Source organism: Chiloscyllium plagiosum, chromosome 15 (assembly GCF_004010195.1).
Source record: "Chiloscyllium plagiosum isolate BGI_BamShark_2017 chromosome 15, ASM401019v2, whole genome shotgun sequence".
In the NCBI taxonomy this organism is placed as follows: Eukaryota; Metazoa; Chordata; class Chondrichthyes; order Orectolobiformes; family Hemiscylliidae; genus Chiloscyllium; species Chiloscyllium plagiosum.
This window is the reverse complement of record NC_057724.1, coordinates 66,585,483-66,613,137: the sequence shown is the minus strand read 5'-3', so window position 1 is coordinate 66,613,137 and position 27,655 is coordinate 66,585,483. Positions and strand designations below refer to the sequence as shown.

The 27,655-nt window shown below is 44.4% G+C and overlaps 1 protein-coding gene across 1 annotated transcript in view; it reads right to left on the bottom strand.

Moving 5' to 3' along the window:
* LOC122557414 (mastermind-like protein 2) overlaps window positions 1-27,655 on the bottom strand; it is a 445,617-nt gene that overhangs the window by 356,788 nt on the left and 61,174 nt on the right. The window lies entirely within an intron of this gene.

Sequence of the window (27,655 nt, the reverse complement as noted above, 5' to 3'; positions counted from 1 at the left end):
GGTCACCCCTCAGCCTCCAACCCTCCAGGGAAAACAGTCCCAGCTTGTTCAGCCTCTCCCTATAGCTCAAATCGTCCAACCCTGGCAACATCCTTGTAAATCTTTTCTGAACCCTTTCAAGTTTCACAACATCTTTCCGATCGGAAGGAGACCAGACTAGACAGCGTAGTCTGAGAATTAGGGCCAGACCATTCAGGGAACCTGAGATGTTAGGAAGCACTTCTACACACACAGGATGGTAGATGTTTGGGGCTCTCTTTTGCAAACTGCAGAGGTTGTTGGATTAGTAGTTGATTTTAATTCTGAGACAGATAAATTGGTGTTAAGCCAAGGTATTAAGGGATGTAGGCCAAAGGCAGTTATATGGAGTGAGACCACAAATCAGCCAGGCTCTCATGAAATGGTGGAACAGACTGGAGTGGCTGAATTGCCTACTCCTGTTCCTACATTCCTCTGAACTAAGGCAATCTTGGAAAAGTTAAATCGATTCATCAACTATCTCAGAGATTGGGAGAGAAACTAAGCAGGTCTGGCAGCATCTGTGGAGAGAGAAACAACATTAACGTTATGAGTCCAGTATAACTTCTTCAGTTCTGTTAACTCTGTTTCTCTCTCCACAGATGCTGCCAGACCTGCTGAGTTTCACCAGCAATTCTCTTTGTCTCAGATTTCCAGCATCCAACAGTATTTTGCTTTTATATTTCATCCATCACTCCACTAGCCACTTACTTTAAGACTCCAAAATGGTACTGGGAGCACCGGTCAGTCCGGAGCTCCCAGTACCGTTTCTCTGGTGATTGTGATTTTCTTGAATTTCTCTATGTCTTCCACTTCCTGCTTTACAGATATTTCTGGGATGTTATTTGTACCTCTATAGTGAAAATTGGTGCACAAGACTTGTTCAATTCATTTGCCATCTCTTTATTTTCCTTAGTGCTAAGTGTTCTCCACATGCTGTGTTATATCCGAAAATGCCCAGTTCTCTTTTAAAACAGTGGAATCAAAGCCAAACACTACAGGTACTGGAAATCTGAAACTGGAAAACCGTAGCACGTCAAGGCTGCATCTGTGGAGGGAGAAAGAGTTAACGCTTCAGGTCAGCATCATGCTTCCAGACACATTGTTCTAAAACATTGAGACTGATTCTCCTTCCACAAGACGAGGCCTGATTTGTCGAAACTTTTCAGCCTTTACTGTTCACAATCCATGGCAACTGGTCCAGATACAGTACCTCCCAATCCTGGAACCTTGGGACTGAAGCCGTGCCGGGTTTTGGATTTTCCTGGATTTTGGACTGACCTGGATTTTGGGCACCCAATATAGAGTCATAGAGTCCTACAGGATGGAGACAGGCCCTTCAGCACAAACTGAGCCATCCTGACCAAAATGTCCATCCAGGCTAATCCCATTTCCCTGCACTTGGCCCATATCCTCCTAATCCTTTCCTATCCATGGTATTTGTCCCAATGCCTTTTAGGTGTTGCTAATGTACCTGCCTCAACCACTTCCGCTGGCAGCTCATTCCATAGGCATACCACCATCAGGTTCCCATTTATTCTTTCCCCTCTAACCTTAAACTGATGCCCCCAGTCCTTGATTCCGCAATGCTGGGAAAAAGACTGAGTGCATTCACCCTATCCATGCCTCGAATGATCTCATACACTTCCATGAGACTCCCCCTCAGTCTCTTACACTCTAAAGCAAAAAGTCCTAGCTTGTCCAACCTCTCCCTATTACTCTGTCCCTTGAGTCCTGGCAACATCCTTGAAAATTTCTTCAGCACTCTTTCCAGGTTGATAACATCCTTCCTATAGCAAGGTGACCAAAATTGAATACAATACTCCAAATGCGGCCTCACCAATGTGCTGTACAACTGCAACACAATTTCCCAACTTCTATACACCACGCCCTGACGGATGAAGGCCACTGTGCCAAAAGCCTTCTTCACTGCCCTGTCTACCTGGGACTCCACTTTCAGAGAACTGTGAACCTGAACTTGATGGTCCCTCTGTTCACATATACAATGTCTGAAACTAATAAGGACACTGAAAATAACAAAGAGTCTCAGAAAAATGCTAATGAAACCAGAAGCTAGGTTAAACATAAGGGTCACACTTCTGTAGAATACTTCCTTGGGCCTGGCAAAAGTGTGACCTTCAAACAAAGTGGAGGTCTCAACAGACCACTTGCCCTGCCTGGGCATTGCCGCAGATGCCAGTGGTGACCCAGGCCTCACTGCATTCTCCAGCAGTTGTGCATTTCCCTCACACCGACACCTCTGACTGACCCACATGTGTCTGCGGGAGAAGGACAAAGGGAAGCCTGAGGAAAAGAAATTGCCTTGGCGGACCACCAGAGTGATTGCAGTCCACAATGGGCGCCTGTTGCAAACTAGACCAGCCCACTGTTGCAAAAGTGACCTGTTTTCAGGCAGCTCCTGTCTTTAGAAAGCAGATTTCAGGGACTGCATCTGTGCTGCATTCCTGCTGTGCTTTTCCTCCTTCTCGATAGAGGAGGTGTGGATATGATATCACTTGTTCCTCCTGCTGACCTGGGATTTGTCGAGTACTGAGCTTTGAACAGGTCATTTTGCAGGAAAGGGGGAGCCCAGCGTAAGTCACTGTCTGCACTCATTATCTTTTTCTTAACTGCTGGACAGGTCTCTGAATGGGTAAGTCTTTCTTTCAGTTGCAAGTTATATAAGTAGCAGATAAACTCACTTCTCAGTAATGCATGCCGTACACACTGCTCCTCAAATCCCAGTCCTCTTCCTCACAGACGCAGTGCTTTCTGTACAGAGCTTCGCCACTCCTCTGCACTCATCAATCATTGTCTGCTTTATCTGTCCCTCAGTAACCAACCACAGAAAAAAAGCATTGATTTTATTTTCTCATTGCTCCTACCTTCCTCCACCTCCGGCCCTTTCATCTACCTAGAGAAAGGATTTTCTTTGGCTTACAGGCATTTGCATGGCAATTTTTCTATCGTCTCCCTTACGACTCATTCCTTTACGCAATTGTTTCTATCAATTGTGGCTCACTGGATTAGCACTCTCACCTCTGAGTCATATAGCTGTGGGCTCATAGTCCCACTCAAAAGAATCACAGAATCCTTGTATTGTGGAAACAGGCCATTCGGCCCATCGATTCCAACCGCCCCTCCGAAAAGCAGCCCAAGCAGACCCAAACCCCTACCCTATCCTCTCCCTGTAACCCTGCATTTCTCATGGCTAACCCACCTAGCCTGCACACCCCTGGACAATATGGCAATTTTAGTAAAAACAATTAATGCTGGAGATCACAGTGGGTCAGACAGCTTCCATGAACTCAGAGCAAGCTAATGTTTCAAGTCTAGAAGAGTCATCTAGATTCACAACGTTAGTTTGCTCTCTATCTCCATGGACGCTGCCTGATCTGCTGTGATCTCCAGCATTTGTCATTTTCAGTACAGACACCAGAATCTGCAGTAATTTGCTCCTACAATATTTGGGCAATATTTGCATGGCCAATCCTCCCTAACCCTCACATCTTTGGACTGTGAGAGGAAACCGGAGCACCCGGAGGAAACCCGTGCAGACATGAGAATGTACAAACTCCACACTGACAGTCACGCAAGGCTGGAATCGATCTTGGGACCCTGGTGCTGTGAGGCAGCAATGATACCCACTGACCCCATAGCCCATAACATCCGGGCTAATGTTCCTGTGCAATACTGAGGGAGAGCTGTGTTGTCGAAGGTGTGTAATGTGGAGACGATGTCAAGCCAAGGCCCTGGTTTTTACCCCAGTTTCTTCTCAGGATCACTGAGGTGCGAGAGGCAATAAAAAGTCAGTAGAATGCAGAGGTTGCATCACAGAGTCAGAGGGCAGGGTCATTAGAAATAAAGCCAAAACATTCCCACTTCTGAACCTTAGTGTCATCCATCAATATTCAATTGCAATTGCTTTATTGTAGTACTCACTATATCCCACCTGCACCTTTCACAGGTCAAAAATAACCCAGTGATTGTCCTGACTCTAAAATATTTGACTTATGCTGAGGTACAGTTCCATGGATTTTGCAATCGCCTGAACCTTGACCAAAAGATCGATAATGAGTAACGGAGCTCATCAAAAACACAGTATTTTTTTTATTCTTCATGGTGTAGTTGCACAGGGAAAGCTTTCATCCTAACTACTGCCATCCTTTGGATGTTAAAATAAGGCTCCATCTTCCCTTTTAGTGGGTATACAAGATGCCATGGCACTATTTCTAAGAATAGCCAGGGAGTTCTCCCTATGTGCAGGTCAATATTTACCCCTCAACCAGCATCACTGCCTCAAATTCTCAAACCATTATCCTATTGTTAATTATGGTCTAAGAATTTGGACCAGATCATTACGAAACACATCTACACAAAAGGCAGTAGATGTTTTGAACTCTCTTCCACAAATGGCAATTGATGCTGGATCAGTAATTAATTGTAAGTCTGAGGTAGATTTTTGTTTTGAACAAAGCTTTTAAGGGACTTGGGCTTAAGACAGGTATATGGAGTTAGCCATGACCTTTTTGAATAGTAAAACAGACTTCAGGGGCTGAATGGCCTTTCTCCTTTCTCTATGTTCCAAAATACTTTGGAATGTCTTGAGATTGCAAAGGAAGTTGTATGGATGCAAGTCTTTCTCTCTTTTTACTTGAGATCAAACCCTGAGATCTGCTGTTGTCTAATGTAGGTTCCCTCTGTCACATCGAGCTTGGAGCAGAAATTCACCAATGTGCCCTTTGAGCTTGCTCTGCCAGTCAATATAATCATGGCTAATCCTGTCTCTCTCAAACTCATATTTCCGCTCTCTCTCTCCACATCCTTTGATGCTTATAGTATCTTTAAAAAATCTCTCAATTGAATGATACTCAGTGATCCAGCTTCCACAGCCTTGTATTGTAGAAATCTCCACAGGTTCACTCTGAGTGAAGAAATCTTTCCTCATCTCAGTCCTAAATGGCCTATCCCATGTCCTGAAACTTTGACCCTGGTTCTTGACTCTTCAACAATCATCCTCCCTGCATCCAGTCTGTATAACCCTGTTGGTATTTTGTATGTTTCAATCAGATCTCTTTTTACTCTTCGATACCCTACTGAATAGCTCAGTTGTCTGGACAGCCAGTTTGCAATGCAGTGTGATGCCAACAGCATACATTCAGTTCCCATACCAGTGAGTTTACTGTGAAGGACATTCCTTCTCAGCCTTTTCCCTCACCTGTGATGTAGTGACTCTCAGGATAAATCACCAGCAGTCACCTCTTTCTAATGAGAGAGCAGCTCTATGGTCTGATGGGACTATGGTGACTTTACTGAATACAGATCCAATCATGTCAAACACTCCTCATAAAGCAGTTCCTGGTATCAGCCAAGTGAATTTTTGCTGCATTCCTGCTATGGCAAATATATCCTGTCTCAGGTAGGAAGATTAAAACTGTGCACCAAGGAACTGTATGACTTCAGTAAGGCAACTCAAATCCTTTTTGCCAACGCATGCTAATGTACCACTTGACTTTTTAATTGCTTGCTTGACAGTGGGTCAGCTCTTGACCAAGTATCTTTGTAGAGGTTGACACAATGTTAAGATGGCATGACATCACCACCAAGTTGGAAGTTATTCATTCCACAATTGTGGCATAGGACCCTTATGGTGCAGTGGTAGTGTCCCTATCTCTGAACCAGGATGCCAGAGTTCAAATTCCAGTAGTGTGTAATAACATCTGAGAACAGATTGATTACAAACTATCCACAATAGTGGGATGTGCACTCACTTTCCCATGATAATGAAATTCCCTATCAGGCTCCTTGGAGCCTGGCTACCTCCCCAGTGATTGGGGCAGAAATTTAATACAAATAATCTTGATTTCTTTTCTGGGAGACTATTTTATAGCAAAACAACTTCTAAAACAAAATCCAAGGATCCTATTTGGGGATTCATGGAGGTCTGGAACCATGTCATTTGATAGTGGGCTTACCTTTCTCAGCATTGGTGGTGAGTTATCTGAGAGACTGGTGTAACTAGAAAACACAAGGAAGGGTTTATACTCACAAAGAAATGTAAAAGAAGATTCTGTGAACCTGGAATTATTGCCTTCCTTCTGTCTTCTCCCTCTCATTTACTCTTTTCTCATAGAAAGTAAGGACAATTCAGGGACAGTTAAGATGACAGACATCTGTGCAGGCAAGGTCAGATGCCATTAACCCCTATTGCCATTCTGCAGGAAGTGCAGGAAGCAGTCCAACCCCTCCCCTCTTCCTTCCTCTAAATAACTCAACTGAACTGACAACCCTTGGTGGAGAGGAGAAAGCAGAATGTGAAAGTCCAGGATTTGAACACACTGAGATGCCAGCACTTCAACATAATGGCAATGAACCATCCCTTAAATCGGTTACTTCAAACAGTATTGTTCAAGATTTCCACATTACTTCACCAACACAACCTCTCACTAGCAGAACACTTAAGTCTCTCCTCACTTAACAGTGGAATTTTGGCAATCAACTTTACACTTTGAAAGGAGGCCAATCTTATTGGAATTATTTTAGTCAGAGCCTAAGCTCTAGAAATGATGTCTGCAAAGGGAATGGTGGTTTCACCCTTACTAAATGCAACAAATTCAGCAATTAAATCATTGTTGGCTGCAGTAAACTGAGATTGAGACAATAGCAGCCCTTTTTTTTAACAGCAATTTGCCTTTTACTGGCAGTGCTCAAATAAACAAGTACCTTTGCAGCAAAATGAAAAGATAGAAATGGCTTTGGAGCCATTCTTAAATGGGGAATAAAACCGACATTAGTCCTTGAAGAGTTAGAGAGAGCCTCCTGCGTGTATCAAATCCATTGGGATCACTGTGCAGAGCACGTATATTTTACCACACCAGTTTCATTGTACTGCATCAACTGTTCTAATGAATGATGGTCAGAGAGACAGAACAGTGCTGTGTTCGCAAACAAGTAAATCATTTAGATTGCATGCAGTTCCATTGCTGCACATGAATGGGGCAGTAAATCTGTTAGATTATTGTCTACTATTCCACTGAATTCATTATGGCTGCTCTGATTCTACTTGAATATAAAGGAATATCAATACCTCCCACACACTCAATTTATAATCCAAATTATTTGCATGATGACGATGTTTGAATTATACTTGTGCCCTAATCAGCCAAACAGAGTGAACACTGGTAATGCGCTGATAAAAAGCTGCTACCTGTGAAATGTCTCTGCTAATCACCAGCAGAAGTGTTGGGAAGATGGCTGAAAGCTGTCTTTTGAATTAAATCACAAAAAGTCACTTAAGCAATTTTTCAGGCAAATGGGAAAGTGGTTCAAAATGCCAATGATATGTGACTCTGACTCGCTTCAAATTTCCAATCTCCGCAGTTCACAAAGGTTCCAATTGGGTCATTTATCCAAAGGAATGCCAACGCTGGTGGAGGCATCATGAAAGAAATTCAGAATAAATCAGAGAACTGCGGACGATGAAGATCTGAAACACAAACAAAAATTGCTGGAGAAACACAGCAAGTCTGGAAGTGTCTGTTTTGAGAAAGCAGAGTTAACATTTCAAATCCAGTGACCCTTCTTCAGAACAGTCCTTAGAGAATCAAAGTGCCTAATCTCTGTTCAAGGGTAATCCCTATTTTTAAACAGTGGCCCGTAATCCTAGTTTCTTCAATAGGTGAAACATCCCCTCCATATCGACCTTGTCAAAACCCTTCAGGATTTTAAATGTTTCAATCAAGCTGCCTCTTACTTTTCTAGACCCTAGCAGTTACCAGCCTAGCCTGGCCAACCTCTCCACATTAGACAACCTGTCTATTCCATACATTTTCCTGATGAAGAATTTGTGCCCAAAACATCGACTCTCCTCAGATGCTACCTGACCTGCTGTGCTTTTCCAGCACCACACTCTTCGACTCTGATCTCCAGCATCTGCAGTCCTCACTTTCTCCATTCCATACATTAGTCAGGTATGATTAGATTACTTACAGTGTGGAAACAGGCCCTTCGGCCCAACAACACCACACTGACCCTCCAAAGAGCAACCCACTCAGACCCATTCCTCTACATTTACCCCTTCACCTAATATTATGGACAATTCAACTAGCCTGCACATTTTTGGACTGTGGGAGGAAACCGGAGCACCTGGATTAAACCTATGCAGACACGGGGAGAATGTGCAAACTCCACACAGACAGTTGCCTGAGGCGGGAATTGAACTCTGAACTCGGGTCTCTGGCGCTGTGAGGCAGCAGAGGTAACCACTGTGCCACTGTGCCACCCACTTCTCTGAATTGCCTTTAACACATTTACATCTTCCTTTAAATAGGTGACCAACACAGTTGTAATTTCACCAGTGCTGTGTTTAATTGAAGCACACCTTTCCTATTTCTGTATGGGGGGCAATTCCCCTACAATAAACGATAACATTTTATTAGCTTTCCTGATTACTTGGTGTACCTGTACACTAATTTTTTGGGATTCATGCAAGAGGACAACCAGGTCCATCTGCATCTCAGAGCTTTTCAATATCTCACCATTTAGATAAATTGCTTCTTTTTCCAATCTTCTTGCCTAAATGGATAATTTGACATTTTTCCACATTATATTTCATTTGTCATATATTCGCAAACTCACATAACCTATTAATATAATCTTGTACACTCCTTATGTCCTCTTCACAACTCACTCCCCTGTCTATCATTGTATGTATAGTTCAAATCAGAGACTTGGGTACAAAGATTCAGTACGAGATTAGATTCCCTACAGTGTGGAAACAGGCCCTTTGGCCCAACACACCCACACCGACCCTCCAAAGAGTAACCTACCCAGACCCATTTCCCTCTGACTAATGCATCTAACACTATGGGAAATTTACCATGACCAATTCACCTGACCTGCACATCTTTGGACTGTGGGAGGAAACCAGAGTACCCGGAAGAAAGCCACGCAGACACGGGGAGAATGTTCCTCATGGTAGGCTCATTCAGAAAGTCAGGAGGAGTGGGATACAGGGAAATTTAGCTGTCTGGATACAGAATTGGCTGGTCGACAGAAGACAGCGAGTGGTAGTGGAAGGAAAGTATTCTGCCTGGAAGTCATGGTGAGTGGTGTTTCACAGGGCTCTGTCCTTGGGCCTCTACTCTTTGTAGTTTTTATTAATGACTTGGATGAGGGGATTGAAGGATGAGTCAGCAAGTTTGCAGACGACACAAAGGATGGAGGTGCCGTTGACAGTATAGAGGGCTGTTGTAGGCTGCAGCATGACATTGACAGGATGCAGAGATGGGCTGAGAGGTGGCAGATGGAGTTCAACCTGGATAAATGCGAAGTGATGCATTTTGGAAGGTCGAATTTGAAAGTTGAGTACAGGATTAAAGACAGGATTCTTGGCAGTGTGGAGGAACAGCGGGATCTTGGTGTGCAGGTACATAGATCCCTTAAAATTGCCAACCAAGTAGACAGGGTTGTTAAGAAAGCATATGGTGTTTTGGCTTTCATTAACAGGGGGATTGAGTTTAAGAGCCATGAAATGTTGTTGCAGCTCTGTAAAACTTTGGTTAGACCGCACTTGGAATACTGTGTCCAGTTCTGGTCGCCCTATTATAGGAAAGATGTGAATGCTTTGGAGAGGGTTCAGAGGAGGTTTACCAGGATGCTGCCTGGAATGGAGGGCTTATCTTATGAAGAGAGGTTGACTGAGCTCGGACTTTTTTCATTGGAAAAAGAAAGAAGAGAGGAGACCTAATTGAGGTGTACAAGATAATGGGAGGCATAGATAGAGTTGATAGCCAGAGACGTTTTTCCCAGGGCAGAAATTGTTAACACGAGGGGTCATAGTTTTAAGCTGTTTGGCGGAAAGTATAGAGGGGATGTCAGAGGAGGGTTCTTTATGCAGAGAGTTGTGAGAGCATGGAATGTGTTGCCAGCAGCAGTTGTGGAAGCGAGGTCATTGGGAATATTTAAGAGACTGCTGGACATGCATATGGTCACAGAAATTTGAGGGTTCGTACATTATGTTTACCTTACATGAGAATCAATGGTCGGCACAACATCGTGGGCTGAAGGGCCTGTTCTGTGCAGTACTGTTCTATGTTCTAATGTGCAGATAGTCGCTCAAGGCTGGAACCGAACCTGGGTCCCTGGTGCTGTGAGGCAGCAGTGCTAACCACTGAACCACCGTTAAGGGAGTGCCACACTGTTCAAGGCGCAGTCTTTCAGACATAATGTGAAACCAATTCCCTGTCTGTTCTCAGTTGGACATAAAGGCTTAATATCTCAAAGAAGAGGTGGGGAATATTCCTGTATTGAGGCAAAATAATGATCAATTTTACTTAAATAAAGATATGATCATTTTCACAATGCTGCTTGTGGGACCTTGTGACTTTTACAACAGTGATTACATTTCTGAAGTGAATTCTGAAGAAGAGTCATAGTAGCTATGAAATGTTAACTCTGTTTCTCTCACTGAGATGCTGCCAGACCTGCTGAAGTTTTGCTTTTATTTCAGATCTCCAGCCTCTGCAGAACTTTGCTTTTATTTTCAAAGTACACAATTGGCTGCAAAATGCATTGGAGTAACCTGAGTTTGCAAATGATGCTGTATGGATGTAGGCCTCTACTTAACATGATCTTTACCTGTAATTTCGATTGGCTGGATGACATTTAAATTAAATCTGCCTGTCACGATGATTGAGACTATCAATGATCATGTGTCTTATTGGTCGAGTTTCGAGGTTTCTTCACTCAGAGAGTGGTGAGCCAATGAAATTCTCTGCCATAGAAAGTGGTTGAGATTAAAACATTGAAAGTTTTCACAAAGGAATTAAATATAATTCCTTGGGCTAAAGGAATCAAAGGGTATGGGTTGATAGTGTACTGAGTTGGACATTCAGCCATGTTCATATCGAATGGGAGAGCAGGCATGAAGATCTGAATGGCATACCCTTGTTCGTTATTTCTATGTTTCTAAAATGTCTAGATTTGCCAATTAGAATCCATCCTTTGGTGTGAGAGCACTCCCACAATTCACAGGGAGAGGCACCTCGCCAGTTTTTCTGCTCAAGAGGATCTATTCATGGAGGAGGTGAACTCCCCCTCTCATGAAGTGATAGCAGAGATTACCTGAGCCAACCTTTGAAAGTGTTCCAAAAAGTGCTTTAGTCCAATCTAAGTGCTTTCACATGTAATATTTCATTATTGTTTACCGATAATCATGTTTTCTGTAAAGGTGGGTAAATCCCTGCAATCTGATCAAGTTTACCCTAGAACTTTGTGGGCCCTTGCTGAGACATTTGTATCATCAATAGTCACAGGTGAGGTGCTGGAATACTGGAGGTTGGCTAACATTGTACCATGATTTAAGAAAGGTAATAAGGAAAAGCCAGGGAACTATAGACCTATGAGCCTGACGTAGGTGGTGGGCAAATTGTTGGAGGGGATCCTGAGGGACAGGATATACATGTATTTGGAAAGGCAAGGACTAATTAGGGATAGTTAACATGGATTTGTGCATGGAAGAGCATGTATAACTAACTTAACTGAGTTTTTTGAAGAAGTAAAGAAGAGATTTGATGAGGGCAGAGCGGTGGATGTGATCTATATGGACTTCAGTAAGGCCGTCGACAAGGTTCCCCATGGGAGACTGGTTAGCAAGGAATTCTCATGGAATACAGGGAGCACTAGCCATATAGATACGGAACTGGCTCAAAGGTAGAAGACAGAGGGTGACGGTGGAGGGTTGCTTTTCAGACAGGAAGCCTATGACCAGTGCTGGGTCCACTACATTTAGCATTTTATAGAAATGATTTGGATGTAAACATAGGAGGTATTGTCAGTAAGCTTGCAGATGACAACAAAATTGGAGGTGTAGTGGACAGCGAAGAAGGTTACCTCAGAGTACAAAAGGACCTTGATCAGATGCGCCAATGGGGTGAGGAGTGGCAGATGGAGTTTAATTTAGATAAATGTGAGGTGCTGCATTTTGGAAAGGCAAATCAGGGCAAGACTTATACACTTAATGGCAAGGTCCTGGGAGTGTTGCTGAACAAAGAGACCTTGGAGTGCAGGTTCATAGTTCCTTGAAAGTGGAGTCGCAGGTAGACAGAAAAGTGAAGAAGGCATTTGGTATGCTTTCCTTTATTGATCAGAGTATTGAGTATAGGAGTTGGGAAGTCATGTTGCGGCTGTACAGGGCATTGGTTAGGCCTCTGTTGGAATATTGCGTGCAATTCTGGTCTCCTTCCTATCAGAAAGATGTTGTGAAACTTGAAAGGGTTCAGAAAAGATTTACAGGGATGTTGCCAGGGTTGGAATATTTGAGCTATAGGGAGAGGCTGAACAGGCTGGGGCTGCTTTTCCTAAAGTGTCGGAGACTAAGGGGTGACCTTATAGAGGTTTATCGCGATGGGCGATAAATGATGGCCTTGCCAGCGTTGCCCACATCCAACAAATGAATAAGAAAAGAAGTCAGGACTGTGGCGGGGAACCAGTCACCCTCAGGACCCTAGAGTGCCCACCTTCGTTCACATGTCAGAAGTTGGGGCAGGGGTTTCCCCGTGATTGTGCCATGATCTGAAGAGAGCCCTTGGGCCATATCAACATTTCCAATAACTGCACATGTGTGAAGACCAGTTCAAACTTGGCAATGAAGCCTCCCACATTAGAAGAGATTGCAAAAGAGCACATGACAGCAAAAAGTACACACCACCAAACCGGCATGAAAGAATTAAAATCGCCAACATCTGCCTTTGACATCTTTCCAGTTAACACCCATCTTCTCATAAATTCTGCACCCTGTTTGCCAAATGACTGCCCATTGTAAGCTGCCAAATTATCCTCCACATCACGCACTGTGAATTTTTCTATGAGCAGAGATTTTTCGAAATAGATCCAAACAGCTACAGTTGAGGCCAGAGGAGATTAACACGTCGCATGTGATGGTCTGCTTGAGAATTCATTATGGTTGCTTTCTGAAGAACAGGAAGATAGGAACAGGAGGACACCATTCAGCCCTTTGAGTTGTTCAATCTTTCGATTTATTGAATCGGATATTCATAATGACCTGCTCAATAAGGTCTTACGGGTATTGCATTGCCATCAGGACAGTGATGGCACCTAGGCACAGGGCAGAACTGCATCAATTGTTACAAACCCAAAAGTTGTTGTTCTTGACTTCAGTGTGGAGAAAAGACAACAGCAGAAACAGCCCTGTCGACCCTGCAATGTCCTCCTGATTAGCATCTGCCAAATCTGTTACTGTTATATCACAGCCCAGGCACGCAACAGCCTGACATAGTCAGACTCACTGAATCATACCTTACAGACAATGTCCCAGACACCACCATCTCCATTCTTAGGTGTGACCTGCCCCACAGGCAAGGAAGACCCAGCAGAGGCAATGATAGTGTTATACAGCCGGTAAGGAGCTGCTCTGGGAGTTTTTAACATTGATTTCAGACCCTATGAAGTCCCATGGCTTCATGTTAAACATGGGCAAGGAGAAAACACCTGCTGCTTATCACATCCTGCCCTCCATTGGCTGATGGAACAGTACTCCTCAATGTTGAATAATACTGGGAAGCACTGACGGTGGCAAAGTGCAAAATGTACCCTGGGTGCAGGATTTCAATGTCCATCACCAAGATTTGGCTCAGCAGCAGCAATGAAGGACATAGCTACTAGACTGGGTCTAAGTGGGGAGGGAACCAACAAGAGGGAAAATCATACTTGACCTCATCCTTACCGATCTGTCAGCTGCAGATGCATCTGTCTGTGACAATATTGGTCAGAGCTAACACCGCACAGTCCTTGTGGAGACAAAGATCTGCCTTCATACTGAGAACAACTTTCGTCATGTTGTCTGGCACTATTACCGTGCAATATAAGACAGACTTTGAACCAATCTAGCAACTCAAGACTGGACTTCCACCAAGGCACTGTGAGCCATCTACAACAGCAGAACTGTACTCCAGCACAATCTGCAACCTCATGGCCTGGCACATCCCTTAATCAAACATTACCATCCAGCCAGGGGATCAACCCTGGTTCAATGGAGAGTGCAGGAGGGCATGTCAGGAGCAGCTCAAGAGACGAGATGCATCTGGAATGAGGTGGGGGGAGGGGAGATGAGGAAACTGGTGAAATCCCAGATCAAACCCTCCAACTCGTCACCGCCCTCTTGAACTGTCCCACCTGTCCATCTCCCTTCCCACCTCTCTGCTCCACCCTCCCCTCTGGCCTATCACCATCACCCCCCACCTTCATCTTCCTAGTGCCTTCCCAGCTACCTTCTCCCCAGCCCCACCCACACCCTCCTATTTATCTCTCAGCCCCCTTCTCCCCCAATGCCCACCCCGGGCCATATTCCTGATGAAGGGCGTATGCCCGAAATGTCGACTCTCCTGCTCCTCGGATGCTGCCTGACCTGCTGTGCTTTTCCAGCACTACTCAACGCTGATCTCCAGCATCTGCAGTCCTCACGTTCTCATACCTGAAGATGAGGTGTCAACCTGGTTAAGCTATCAAACAGGACTACTTGCACGCCAAACACCATAAGCAGCAAGTGATCGACAGAGCTAAGTTTCAAAGGAACAAATGTAAACTCAGCAGTCCTGCCACACCTGGCCGTGAATAGTTGTGAACAATTAACTGACTCACTGGAGGGGAATATCCCCATGAATATTTCCATCCACAATGATGGAAGAGCCCAACGTTTCAGTGCAAAAAATAAGGCTGAAGCATTTGCAGCAAGCTACAGCCAGAAATGCCAAGTGGATGATCTACCCCAGTCTCCTCCAATGGTTCCCAGCATTACCGATAACAGTCTTCAGCCAGATCGATTCACTCCATGTGATAATGAGAAATCGTTGCAGGCACCGGATACTGCAAAGACTATGGGCCCTGACAACATTCCAGCAAGAGTACTGAAGACCTTTGCTGCAGAACTTGCTGCTCCCTGAGCCAAGCTGGTCCAGTACATTTACAACCCTGGAAAATGCCCACCCATTTGGAAAATAGCCCAAGTATGTCCTGTGCACAAAAAGCAGAACAAATCCAGCCCAGCTAATTAGCGCCACATTAGTCTACTCTCAATCATCAGTAAAATAATGGAAGGTGTCACCAACAGTGCTACCAAGTAGCACCTGCTCAGCAATAACCTGCTCAGTGACGCCCAGTTTGGGTTCTGTCAGGGCCCTCAGCTCCTGACCTCAATACAGCCTTGGTTCAAACATGGACAAAGGAGCTGAATTCCAGAGGGGAGGGGAGAGTGACTGCTCTTGAAATAAAGGCAGCATTCAACAGAGTGTGGCATCAAGAAGCCCCAGCTAAACTGCAATCAATGGGTATCGGGGGCAAACTCCTCACTGGTTGGAGTCATACCTGGTGAAATGCCTCTAACGAGGCCAGTTTCCCACCACTGAGTCACTCATTATTTACATATTGACACTGACCCAGCTTCCTCAGAGCCAGCTCTCAGAGTGAACCAAACCTCTGACACTCCTGTTCTTTTTTTTTAAAAATGCTTTATTTGGAAACTTGGCACCTCTATTTTATTCTGGAGGAACCTCAATCTTGTCCTGGTTGATATCCTCAATCACACTGTGGGGGTTATGACATCAATTTTGCAGCCAATGGACTGAGCATTTCCCAGAAATTCCTTCACAGTTCCTGTAAGTTCCCTGGCCAGAGAAGGGTGCCTCATTTGACGGTTGACAACTGTGCTTGAAGGCATTTCTGGCTGTCTAATCACATACCCTCTCTCCTTTGTCTCTCTGATGTCTCCTCCCTGCCAATGGTCTCATAATATCTCTGTCCCTGAGTTGCATTACCTTCCCACACCAACTGGCAACCAGTTAGTCTTTTCAATACCTGAATAAATGATTCCAGACTGTCAGTCAAACAGAAAACAACCAATGCTGGAGATTATGGGGAGGGGGTGTCAGACAGCATCCATGGAGAGAGAGCAAGCTAACATTTTGAATCTGGATGACTCTTCATCAGAGCTGAAGTGAAGTGTGGATGTGCAGCATTGTCAGATCCATGACACCCCCCACCATCCCACACCCGACGCTCAACACCTTTCCCTGCCAACGCAAGAAGTGCAAAGCCTGCACTTATACCTCCACCTCACCTCCATCCAAGGCCCCAAAGGATCCTTCCACATCTGACTGAAATTTACCTGCACTTGCACACTCGCCACCTACTGTATCTGTCGCATCCGATGTGGTCTCCTCTACATCGGGGAGACAGGACGCCAACTTGCGGATTGTTTCGGAGATGTTCTCTACCACATCCGCACCAACCAACCCCACCGCTCCTGGTTGTACACTTTAGCTCTCCCTCCAACTCCACCAAGGACTTGCAGATCCTTGGGCCTCCTCCATCGCCAAATCCTTACCACCCGATGCCTGGGAGGAAGAACGCCTCATCAAACACCTTGGGAGACTGCAACCACAGGGGATCAATGTGGATTTTACCAGTTTTCCCCATTTCTCCTCACGCAGCTCCACCCCCCCCCCCCCCCCCCACCTTATTTCGGACCCAAGCCTCCAACTCGGCACCGCCCTCTTGACCTGTCCATCTTTCTTCCCACTTATCTGTTCCACCCTCCTCTCCGTCCTATCACCTTTACCCCCACCTTCATCTACCTCTCACATTCCCAGCTACCTTCCCACCACGCCCTTGCCTCTCCCATTTATCTCTCACCACACTGGCCCACAAGCCTCATTCCTGATGAAAGGCCGAAGTGCCCGAAACGTCAATTCTCCTGTTCCTCGGACGTTGCCCGACATGCTGTGCTTTTCCAGCACCACAGTCTTGACCCAGCATTTATGTAATAATATAGGAGGTGGGGCATGGGGGTAGTGGGTGTACGGTGCTGGTGGAGAAAAACGTTACTACTTCAGATTAAGTGATCGGAATGTGAGAATGGCAGACAATGGTGTGTGTTGAAAGGACAGTCAGTTCCCCTGCGAGGGAGAGGGAAGAGAGGACATGATAGCAGAATGTAATAAGCTAAAAGAAAAGGAGGAAATGGTTCACCATTTGAAGGTGTTGAACTCAATATTAAGTCCAGAAGGTTGTAAAGCGCCTGATCTGAAGGTGAGATGTTGTTCCTCCAGTTTGCGCTGTGGTTCTCTGGAGCACTGCAGCATGCTGTGGACAGACAGGTGGGGCACTTGAGCAGGATGCTGTGTTAAAATGACTGGCTGCAGGCAGGTCAGGGTGCTGCTCATGCATAGACTGGAGGTGTTTCACAAAGTGGTCACCCAGTCTGCGTTTGGCTTCTCCAATGCAGAGTAGGCCACATTGAGTGCACCGAGCACAATACACAAGGTTGGAGGAGGTACCAGGTGAAATGCTACCTCACCTGGAAATTAGGCCATTGAATGGTGAGTAGGGAACAGCCCCATTCTCAGCAGGCTTATCAGTTAGAGACGAAAGCTTTGACAAAAAGGATTCCTTTTAAAGCTCCTATCAGTCTTTCCAAGCTTCTTTTTTTCCTGTCGTGTCTTGAACTGTAATTCCTGGAATCCTGAACAGGTTGGTATTGCTCTAGAGTTCAAGTTGTCCCGGTTTGGATGAATAGGAATGATTGAAAGTTGATGTCCCTGGTCTCCCCAGGTCAGGAATACAGAACAAACACCTGCCCTGCCCTGTCCCAAACTCCAGCCCCTTAACATCAAAGCTAACAGCTTACAAAATAGTGGTCCCTCCTCCTCCTCGGGATTCACATCAGAAACTGGAACCTCTTTCAGCTCAGAGTACAAAATTCAAAATCAGAACCACAGTCAGCATACTGCAGATGAAGCGGCTTGCAAGCAGATGAAGGTTAAATATTTCTGGCGTGAAGTTGTTGGATTGGCAACAGAGAATGTGCTAATAAATCAGACGCCAACACACTCATAAACAACAGGCAAGGCAGACTCCAGCTAGACTGTTGTGCTGATGTCAATGCTCTGTCTGAGAACAAATAAGTGAGACTGTTTGATCATTGCAATGACGGGTGGGTCCTCCAGGTTCTAACACTGCATTACTTAGATTCAACCAAGCCGCTGTGTTAAATGAGGTTGTGTCTTAAATAAAAAAACCAGAATGGCTGAGTCACACAGCATTGAATTTATAGAGCACCGAATCAAGGTAATGCTGATCTATCTACTACAGTCAGCATGACCATCGGCAACAATGACAAGGATTCTACGGGAAGTATACTGATACATGCTTTTTCACAAAATCAAAACCTAATAAAGACCCAGGACTCTCCGCTCGATCCCAGAGCCCTGCCTAGGAAACTAGCTGTAAAAGGATGACCTCTGTCAATGACCCTGCAAGCCAATAACAGGGTCAGAGGGAGGTCGTTGCACACAACTGCTAATTGGCCACACTATGAGGAGACTGGCGTGGTCTTGGAAGATGCCCAGGCTTATGTGGGGAACAGAGGCAAATGGACGAACACAGAAATGGGGAGCAGAAGTTGGTCATTTGGTCCCATCACACCTGCTCCCACCTCCCCCCAATAATCTTAGATTTCCTTTCCTGACAAGAATCTGTCTGCCTCTGCCTTAAAAAATATTTAATTTTCCCTGCCGTTCCACAACGCTCTGAGAGGGAAATAGGTCTGGGTGGCTTACTCTTCGGAGGGTCGGTGTGGACTTATTGGGCCGAAGGGCCTGTTTCCACACTGTAGGGAATTTAATCTAAATCTAAATCAATTGTTGGGTTATATGCCTCAGAGATATGCAGGGGACAGAACTGCTACGTGTAAACATATTTACAAATGATTCTAAACAGCCTGCAGCATTAGCTTCTAGTTTCCCAACAGCTTTTAGTTTCTTTTTATTTCTTACCACAGTAAAGCTCAACTAATGGCACATAGAGAACACACATCATTGAAGACCAAACATTTGAATGTCAAGTTTTTTCACCTTTTTAAAACTAAACCTCAATTCTTCAATGAAGTCATTCTAAACCATCACCCAAAAGTATGACGAGTAATTTGTCAGAGTTTGCTGCCTGTCTCTTTTCTCTCAGCGCAGAAAAAGTCTTTGAGACTTTTAAAAAATTCATTCATGGAATGCTGGCCAGGCCAGCATTTAGTGCTCATCCCTAATTGCCCAGAGAGCAGTGAGAGTCACCCATATTGCTGTGGGTCTGGAGTCATATGTAGGCCAGACCAGGGAAAGATGGCAGACATCCTTCCCCAAAGGACATTAGAGAAACAGATGGTTTTTACATCGATCAGTTTCATCTGCTTCATCAACTGATCATGTAGAAGCACATTCTCAAGTTCATAGTGCTTAGCACAATCATCAACAACCTTCCCATGAGGGGACTTGATTGCCTGGTGACATTATTGCTAGACTATTAATCTGGAGACCCAGGTGGTGTTGTGAGGATGCAGGGTTTGAATCCTAGTGCAGCAGACACTAGAATTTGAATTCCACAGAAGTCTGGAATTAAGAGTGTAATGAAGACCATGAATCCATCGTCAATTAGGATGACAAGTGATGAAGAATGGACTTATTAGGGATGGGCAGCAGGAGGTCTTGTCTCACAAACTTGATTGACATTTTTGAGGAAGTGACAAAGATTATCAATGAGGATAAGGCAGTGGATGTTGTTTACATAGACTTCACGAAAGCATTTGACAAAGTTTCTAATGGCACGTTGATCGAGAATATCAAATCACATGGAATCCATGGTGAGTTTGGCTTGGCCATAAAGGATAGTGTAGTTGTGGAAGTGCATTTTACTGATTGGAGGTCTGTAGCCAGTGGTGTTCCACAAGGAATAGTACAGGGACCTCTGTTGTTTGTAATATATATAAATGATTTGGATGAAAATATACTCTGATTAGTAAGTTTATAGATAGTACAAACTTTGGTGGAGTTGTGGATAGTGATGAAGGATGTAGCAGGATATAGAGCAGCTGAAAAGCTTGGTGGAGAAATGGCAGATGAAGTTCAATCCAGACAAGTGTGAGATGCATTTTGCTAAGTCAAAGGCAAGAGGAAAGTTTACTGTAAATAGTCACCCTTCAGAGCATTAATATACAGAAGGATCTTAGGGTCCAATTCCATAACTCCCTGAAAGTGGCTATACAAGTGGATAGGGTGGTAAATAAGGCATACGCATGCTTGCCTTAATTGATTGGGGCAATGAATATAAAATTTGGCAAGTCATGTTGCAATTTTTTAAGACTTTGGTCAGACCACTTTTGGACTACTGTGTGCAGTTCTGGTTGCTGCACTACAGGAAGGACATGGAGGCTTTGAAGAGGAATCAGAGGAGATTTATCAGGATGCTGCCTGGATTGGAGTAGGTAGGAGGAGAGGTTGGACAAACTTGGATTGTTTTCACTCAAGTATTGGAAGCCAAGGGGCAACCTGATAGAAGTATATAAAATTATAAGAGGCACAGATACAGTGCATAGTTGGAGTTTCTTTCCAGAGTGAATTGTCAAATACACAGAGGCATAAGGTTAATGTGAGAGGGAGGAACTTTAAAGGAGATGTGTGGGGCAAGTTTTTAACACAGAGGATGATAGGTGTTTGGAATGTGTTGCAAAAGGAGGTGGTAGACGGAGATATGATAGCAAAGCTGAAGAGGCATTTAGACAGACAAATGAACAGGTTAGGAATAGAGGGATATGGACCATGTGCAGGCAGAGGAATTAGTTTCGAATAGCATCATGATTGGCATGGAGAAAGAAACATAGAAAGAAACATAGAAAAAAATACAGCGCAGTACAGGCCCTTTGGCCCTCGATGTTGCGCCGATCCAAGCCCACCTAACCTACACTAGCCCACTATCCTCCATATGCCTATCCAATGCCTGTTTAAATGCCCATAAACAGGGAGAGTCCACCACTGCTACTGGCAGGGCATTCCATGAACTCACGACTCGCTGAGTAAAGAATCTACCCCTAACATCTGTCCTATACCTACCACCCCTTAATTTAAAGCTATGCCCCCTCGTAATAGCAGAGTGCTGTAGAGACAGAGTTCTTGTGTATGTTTAAACTGAGATAGATTCTTGATCAGTTGGAGAATCAAGCGCTACAGGGAAAGGGGCAAGGAAGTGGAATGAGGACTGTTGGATCAGCCACGTATCAAGGAAACCGCACTATTTACCTGGGTGGCAACTTTCAGAGATCTGTGTACATGGACACCAAGATCCCTCTGCTCATCCACACTACCAAGTATCCGACCATTAGCCCAGTACCCCATATTTTTGTTACTCTTAACATGGACATGGTGGGCAGACGGGCCTGTTCCTGTGATGTACTGTTCGATGTTCTAATTAACATTCATGCCACACAACTGGCAGACAATAATATAACAAATAAGAGAGAATCTAATCATCACATATTGCAGGAGCCCTGACCTCTGACCGGCTCTTCCATGTCTTTGTATGGCTAGTTCAGGTCAGTTTCTCATCAATGGTAACTCTGGGATATTGATTGTGAGGGATTCAGTGATGTTAGTTTCAGTAAATGTTGAGGGGCAGTAATTAGATTGTCTCTTATTGGAGATGGTCATTGCCTGGCATTTGAATAACACAAATGTTACAACCAGTCATAAGCTCAGTCAGTGTCTTTCCAGTCATCGGATCTGTTTTTTAAAATATGGAATCCCCACAGTGTGGAAAAAGGCCAATCAGCCCATCAAATCCACACCTACCTTCCAAAGAATATTCCACCCAGACCCATCTCCTTACCTTATCACTGTAACCCTGCATTTCCCTTGGCTCATACACATAACCTAGATGTGGATGGACCGGTGTTGGACTGGGGTGGACAAAGTTCACCTGAGGAAGGAGCAGTGCTCCAAAAGTTTGCAAATAAATCTGTTGGACTATAACCTGGTGTTGTGTGATTTTTAACTTAGTACACCTAATCAACACATCACTGAACACCACGGGTAATTTACCAAGGCCAATCCACCTAACCTGTACATCTCTGGACAGTGGGAGGAAACTGGAGCACTCTCAGGCACATGCAAACTCCACGCAGATTCCAAGGCTGGAATCAAACTCAGGTCCCTAGCACTATGAGGCAACAATGTTAACCACTGAGCCACTATGCTGCCCTGAAGATGCTGTTATGTCTGAAGTTACGTATGAATAGATTGTTCAAACATTCTTTCCTTTGACTATTACCTATTTTTGATCACACCATTGAATCAATTGGCACCACTATTTCATAAAAGGTTGTAGTATGATCTGAGATGGTGTTGAATTCCAAATGCTGTTAGGAACTTGGTGACTTGACCAAAAGCAAATTGTGATCCATCGACTGTAGTGATAGACTCTAGCCAAGTCCCTTTTGTGAAAAAATAAATTGCCCAAAATACCAATGAGCAAAGTGGTGGTCATGGAATTTGTTGCAGTGATTTCTGCATATTTGTTTTGTAGGTCATGAACACCAAGAAAAAGGTGTTGATTCCTCGATCTCTTTGCAATTAGAGTCATAGAGTCATACAGATGTACAGCATGGAAATAGACGCTTCAGACCAACCCATCCATGCCGACCAGATATCCCAACCCAAACTCGTCCCACCTGCCAGCACCTGGCCCATATCCCTCCAAACCCTTCCTATTCATATATCCATCCAAATGCCTCTTAAATGTTGCAATTGTACCAGCCTCCACCACTTCCTCTGGCAGCTCATTCCATACACGAACCACCCTCTGCGTGAAAAAGTTGCCCCTTAGGTCTCTTTTATATCTTTCCCCTCTCACCCTAAACCTATGCCCTCTAGTTCTCGACTCCCCAACCCTCGGGAAAAGACTACGTCTATTTATCCTAACCATGCCCCTCATAATTTTGTAAACCTCTATAAGGTCACCCATCAGCCTCAGACGCCCCAGGGAAAACAACCCCAGCCTGTTCAGCCTCTCTCTAAAGCTCAAATCCTCCAACCCTGGCAACATCCTTGTAAATCTTTTCTGAACCCTTTCAAGTTTCACAACATCTTTCTGATAGGAAGGAGACCAGAATTGCACGCAATATTCCAACAGAGGCCTAACCAATGCCCTGTACAGCCGCAACATGACCTCCCAACTCCTGTACTCAATACTCTGACCAATAAAGGAAAGCATACCAAACGCCTTCTACTAAAAGTTGTTGCCATGGTTTTGATCACCATGCAGTTAGTGGTAGTGGGGCAGAACATACTTCAACAGACTTTTCACTGAAGCCCAGATTTCTGCAACAATAGAGAGCCTATCCATTGTGCCAAAAATACTCTGTGGTCCACCCCCTAACTTGACATTTCCCTTTGCTCTGGGAGCAATGTATTTTGTCTGGGCTGGCCATTTTGGCAATCAGCTGCCTCCACTCAAATCAGATTTTGAAGCCACAGTCTCTGGAACTCAGAAGGTGGAGATTAAAGCCAGTAATAGCTGGCATGTTCTCAGTGCATTCCTTTGGATAGCAGGGTAATATCCAGAACATGATGGGCTGAAGGGTCTCCTTCTGCACAAAAGTAATTCTGTGCTTCTATGAGATCTGTCGAAAAATGTCAAGAACTGTTAAGAAAAGTCATTAACTGAGGACCTGTCAAGACACGTCAATAGGTGCTAACCTGACAAGAAGTGTTGACCTATTGTCCTAAAAAGGAGGTATTAGGTGTTTTGAAAAGTATTAAGGTAGACAGTTTCCGAGGACCTGATGAGATCTGTCCCAGAATGGTGAGTGAGGTGAGGGTGGAAATCTTGGGGCCTTGTACAAAATCTTTGTAACCTCTTTAGTTACAGGAGAGGTCCCAGGGGACTGGAGAATTGCCAATGTTGGTCTTTTGTTTAGGAAGAGCAATAGGGATAACCCAGGAAATTATAAGCCAGTGAGCCTGGCATATTGGAGAAGATTCTTAGGAACAGAATTTATACACATTTGGAATAATGTGGACTTATTAGCGATAGACAGCAAGGTTTTATGTAGGGGGCATCATGTCTCACAAACTTGATTGAGATTTTTGAGTAAGTGACAAAGATGATTGATTAGGTCAGGGCAGTGGATGTTGTCTCTGTGGACTTTAGCAAGGCTTTTGACAAGGTCCCTCAGGGCAGGCTGATACAGAAGATGAAGTCACATGTGATCTGCAGTGAGCTGGTAAGATGGGTAGAGAACTGGCTTGGTCATAGAAACAGAGAGTAGCGGTGGAAGAGTGTTTTCCTGACTGGACATCTGTGACCAATGATGTTATGCTGGGATCAATACTGGGAGCCCTGCTGGGTTTGTAATATATTAATGATTTGGAGGAGAATGTTGGTGCTCTGATCAGTAAGTGTGCGAATGACTGGGAGAGGTGCGGTTAGTGAGGGGGATTGCCAGAGGATGCAGCAAGATGTAGATAGGCTGAAGGCTTGGATGTAGAAGTGGCAGTTGGAACTTAACCCCAGATAATGCGAGGTGATGCATTTTGTAAAGTCAAATGCAGGGGGAAAGTACACAGTAAATGACAGAATCCTTAGAAGCATTAAAGTACAGAGGGACCTAGGCATATAGATGCACAGTTCCCTGAAAGTGGCAACACAAGTATATAAAGTGGTCAAGAAGGCATGTGACATGTTTGCCTTCATCATTTGGGGCATAGAGGATAAAAATTGGCAAGTCATTTTGCAGCTGTATCCAACTTCAGTCAACCATATTCGAAGTATTGTGTATTGTTCTGGTCGCCACACTACCAGAAGGATGTGGAGACTTTGGAGAGGGTACAGCAACAGTTTACCAGGATGCTACCTGGTTTTGAGGGTAATAGCTATGAGGAAAGATTGGACAAACTTGGTTTGTTTTCATTTGAAGGTCAGAGGCTGAGGGGTGACCTCATAGAAGTTTACAAAATTATGAGAGACATGGATAAAATGGATAGGTGGAGTATATTTCCCAGGGGAGAAATGCCAATTACTTGGGGACATAGGTTTAAGGTCAAAAGGGATAACCTTAAAGGAGATGTGAGAGGCGGGTCTTTTGACACAAAGGCTGGTAAGTGTCTGGAATGTGCTGCTGCACCAAGTGATGGAGTTGGATGCAATAGCAATGTTTAAGATGCATCTTGATAGGTACACGAATAGGCAGGGAATAAAGGGATACAGAGGGCTTCAAAAGGCTTCTAATTTAGAAAGGCATCATGTGTCAATGCAGGCTTCATGGGCCAATGGGCCTGTTCCTGTAATGTACTGTTCTTTGTTCTTTGACTATCAAGCTGCGTCAAGAATTGTCAAGAAATTTTGAAACCTGTAAAGATATTTCATGAGGTTTTGACATGTCAAGATGTGTTACCCTGTGAGGAACCATCAAGGAGTATCAAGACATGTCAAGAAAGGTCAAGAAATACTCAAGATTAGAGTGATACTGGAAAAGCACAGCAAGTCAGGCAGCTTCCGAGGAGCAGGAAAATCAACGTTTTGGGCAAAAGCCTTTCATCAGGAATTCCCTTGATGGAGGGCTTTTGCCCGAAACATCGATTTTCCTGCTCCTCGGATGCTGCCTGACCTGCTGTGCTTTTCCAGCACCACTCTAATCTTGACTCTGATCTCCAGCATCTGCAGTCCTCAGTTTCGCCAGGAAGTGCTCAAACCTAGAAAGAAATGTCAAGAAGAGTCAAAAACTGTCAAAACCTGGAAAATGTATTTTTATGAATTCTTTTTTGCCAATAGAGTGCAGTCTGCAATTCAGTACGTTAAGTAACAACTTTTTTTTCTTCTGTGTGCATAGATACTTGTGGATGTTAGTTGAGTTGGTATGGTAACTGAAGGAGAATAGGTGGTGATGGAAGGGACACTGGGCTGGCACAGGGAGTCTGAGGGATATGGCTGAGAGGAAAGGCTGGAGAAGCACAAGTTAGCATGAGGTGTTTCTCCACCCACCCCTTTTCATGAACTGGTAGCCTCTTCAGCTCTTTCTCAGATGATCTAGCCTTATTTTTGTTTCAGCCCACCTCCCCAAATAATAGAGGTACACCCAGGCATTTGTGAAGGTCACATTCACAAAGTCAGGATTTCTGCACACCCGAAACAGGAACGAAAATTCAGGGCCTAGGTTTCCATATAATGCACTTTCTTATGAATTCTCCTTCATTGTGACTTACTGGGATGTCCTTCATGAGCAAGAAGTAAGACACATTAGTTTAACACTTTCAGGATAACTGCTCGAGTTTCACATGTGAGACAGTTGTCATCAGGCAATGCAAGTTTGTTGCATACTCTGTTGTTGGGGGCTAACTATTTCTTTATTTCACAAGGCCTTGCAGGCCTTTACTTCATATTTAGGAACTGACCTAATTTCTGCAGTATGCTGTCACTTATCCTGCCTTCAACTCCCCCTACAAGATTTACAGTTCACACAAGATGTGCAGGATGACTCTGATCACACTGCCTCAAGTCACTTTGCTATCCCCAACACCTCTGTGATTGTAGCACTGCTAAAGGTGTCAGCTACTCAGGTGTATGAATCTGTGGGATATTTTCTTTTCATTCGTTCATAGGATGTGGGCGTCACTAGCTAGGCCAGCACTTATTGCCAAAGCCTAATTGTCCTGAGGACAGTTGAGAGTCAAGCACATTACAGTGGGTCTGGAGTCACATTTGGCCAGACCAGGTAAGGATGGCAGTTTCCTTCCCGAAAGGACATTAGGGACCCCAATGGGCTTTTTCAACAATCAACAATGGAATCATAGTCATAATAAGACTCTTAATTCCAAAGTTTTATTGAACTCAAATTCCATCATCTGGAAAAATTTGAACCCAGGTCCCCAGAACACTTCCCTGGGTCTCTGGATTAAAAGTCATCATAATATCAATAGGCCATCACCTCCTCTCCCATTGATTCAAACCTGTACTGATGAAAGTGATCTGAACATGTTGGCATATATAGATGTCTATGACATGACCTTCGCATAATACCAATGTTGCAAGCACTTGCTGTATTTACCTGACCTCGTGGAGAGTGAATCGTTGAAGATATATGTTCACAAGCATAGGTGTTTCCCTTGTCCAGTAGAGTATTTACGTTCAATTTCACACAATAGGCATACATATAAGTGACTGATTATTCATTTCCATCAATGTACTGACATCTCCTGTGACATTTCCTGATGCAACTGTTGCATCATTCGCCTCCTCATGTTGGTTGACATATGTGAGGAGTGGTGGATACACTACCTTCAACTTTAAGGTGGAACACATTATTTGCTGTGCAATTGGCTTCACAGATTCCACATTATTTAGGAATGAGTCTGTGGTCGTAGTTGGAACAACGGCAACTCTTTCACATTCGATGGGTTTGGAATTGTATGAATGGTTTTGTTGTATCATGTATCTTATTACAGCAGATACATGGGAACACCACCACTCTGCACATTCACTTCCAGGCCACTCACCAGCTTGACTTGGAAATGTATCACCATCCCTTCAGTGGCAAAATCACAGGCATTGTGGGCGGCACGGTGGCACAGCGGTTAGCACTGCTGCCTCACAGCGCCTAGCACTGCTGCCTCACAGTGCCTGAGACCCGGGTTCATTTCCCGCCTCAGGCGACTGACTGTGTGGAGTTTGCACATTCTCCCCGTGTCTGCGTGGGTTTCCTCCAGGTGCTCCGGTTTCCTCCCACAGTCCAAAGATGTGCAGGTCAGGT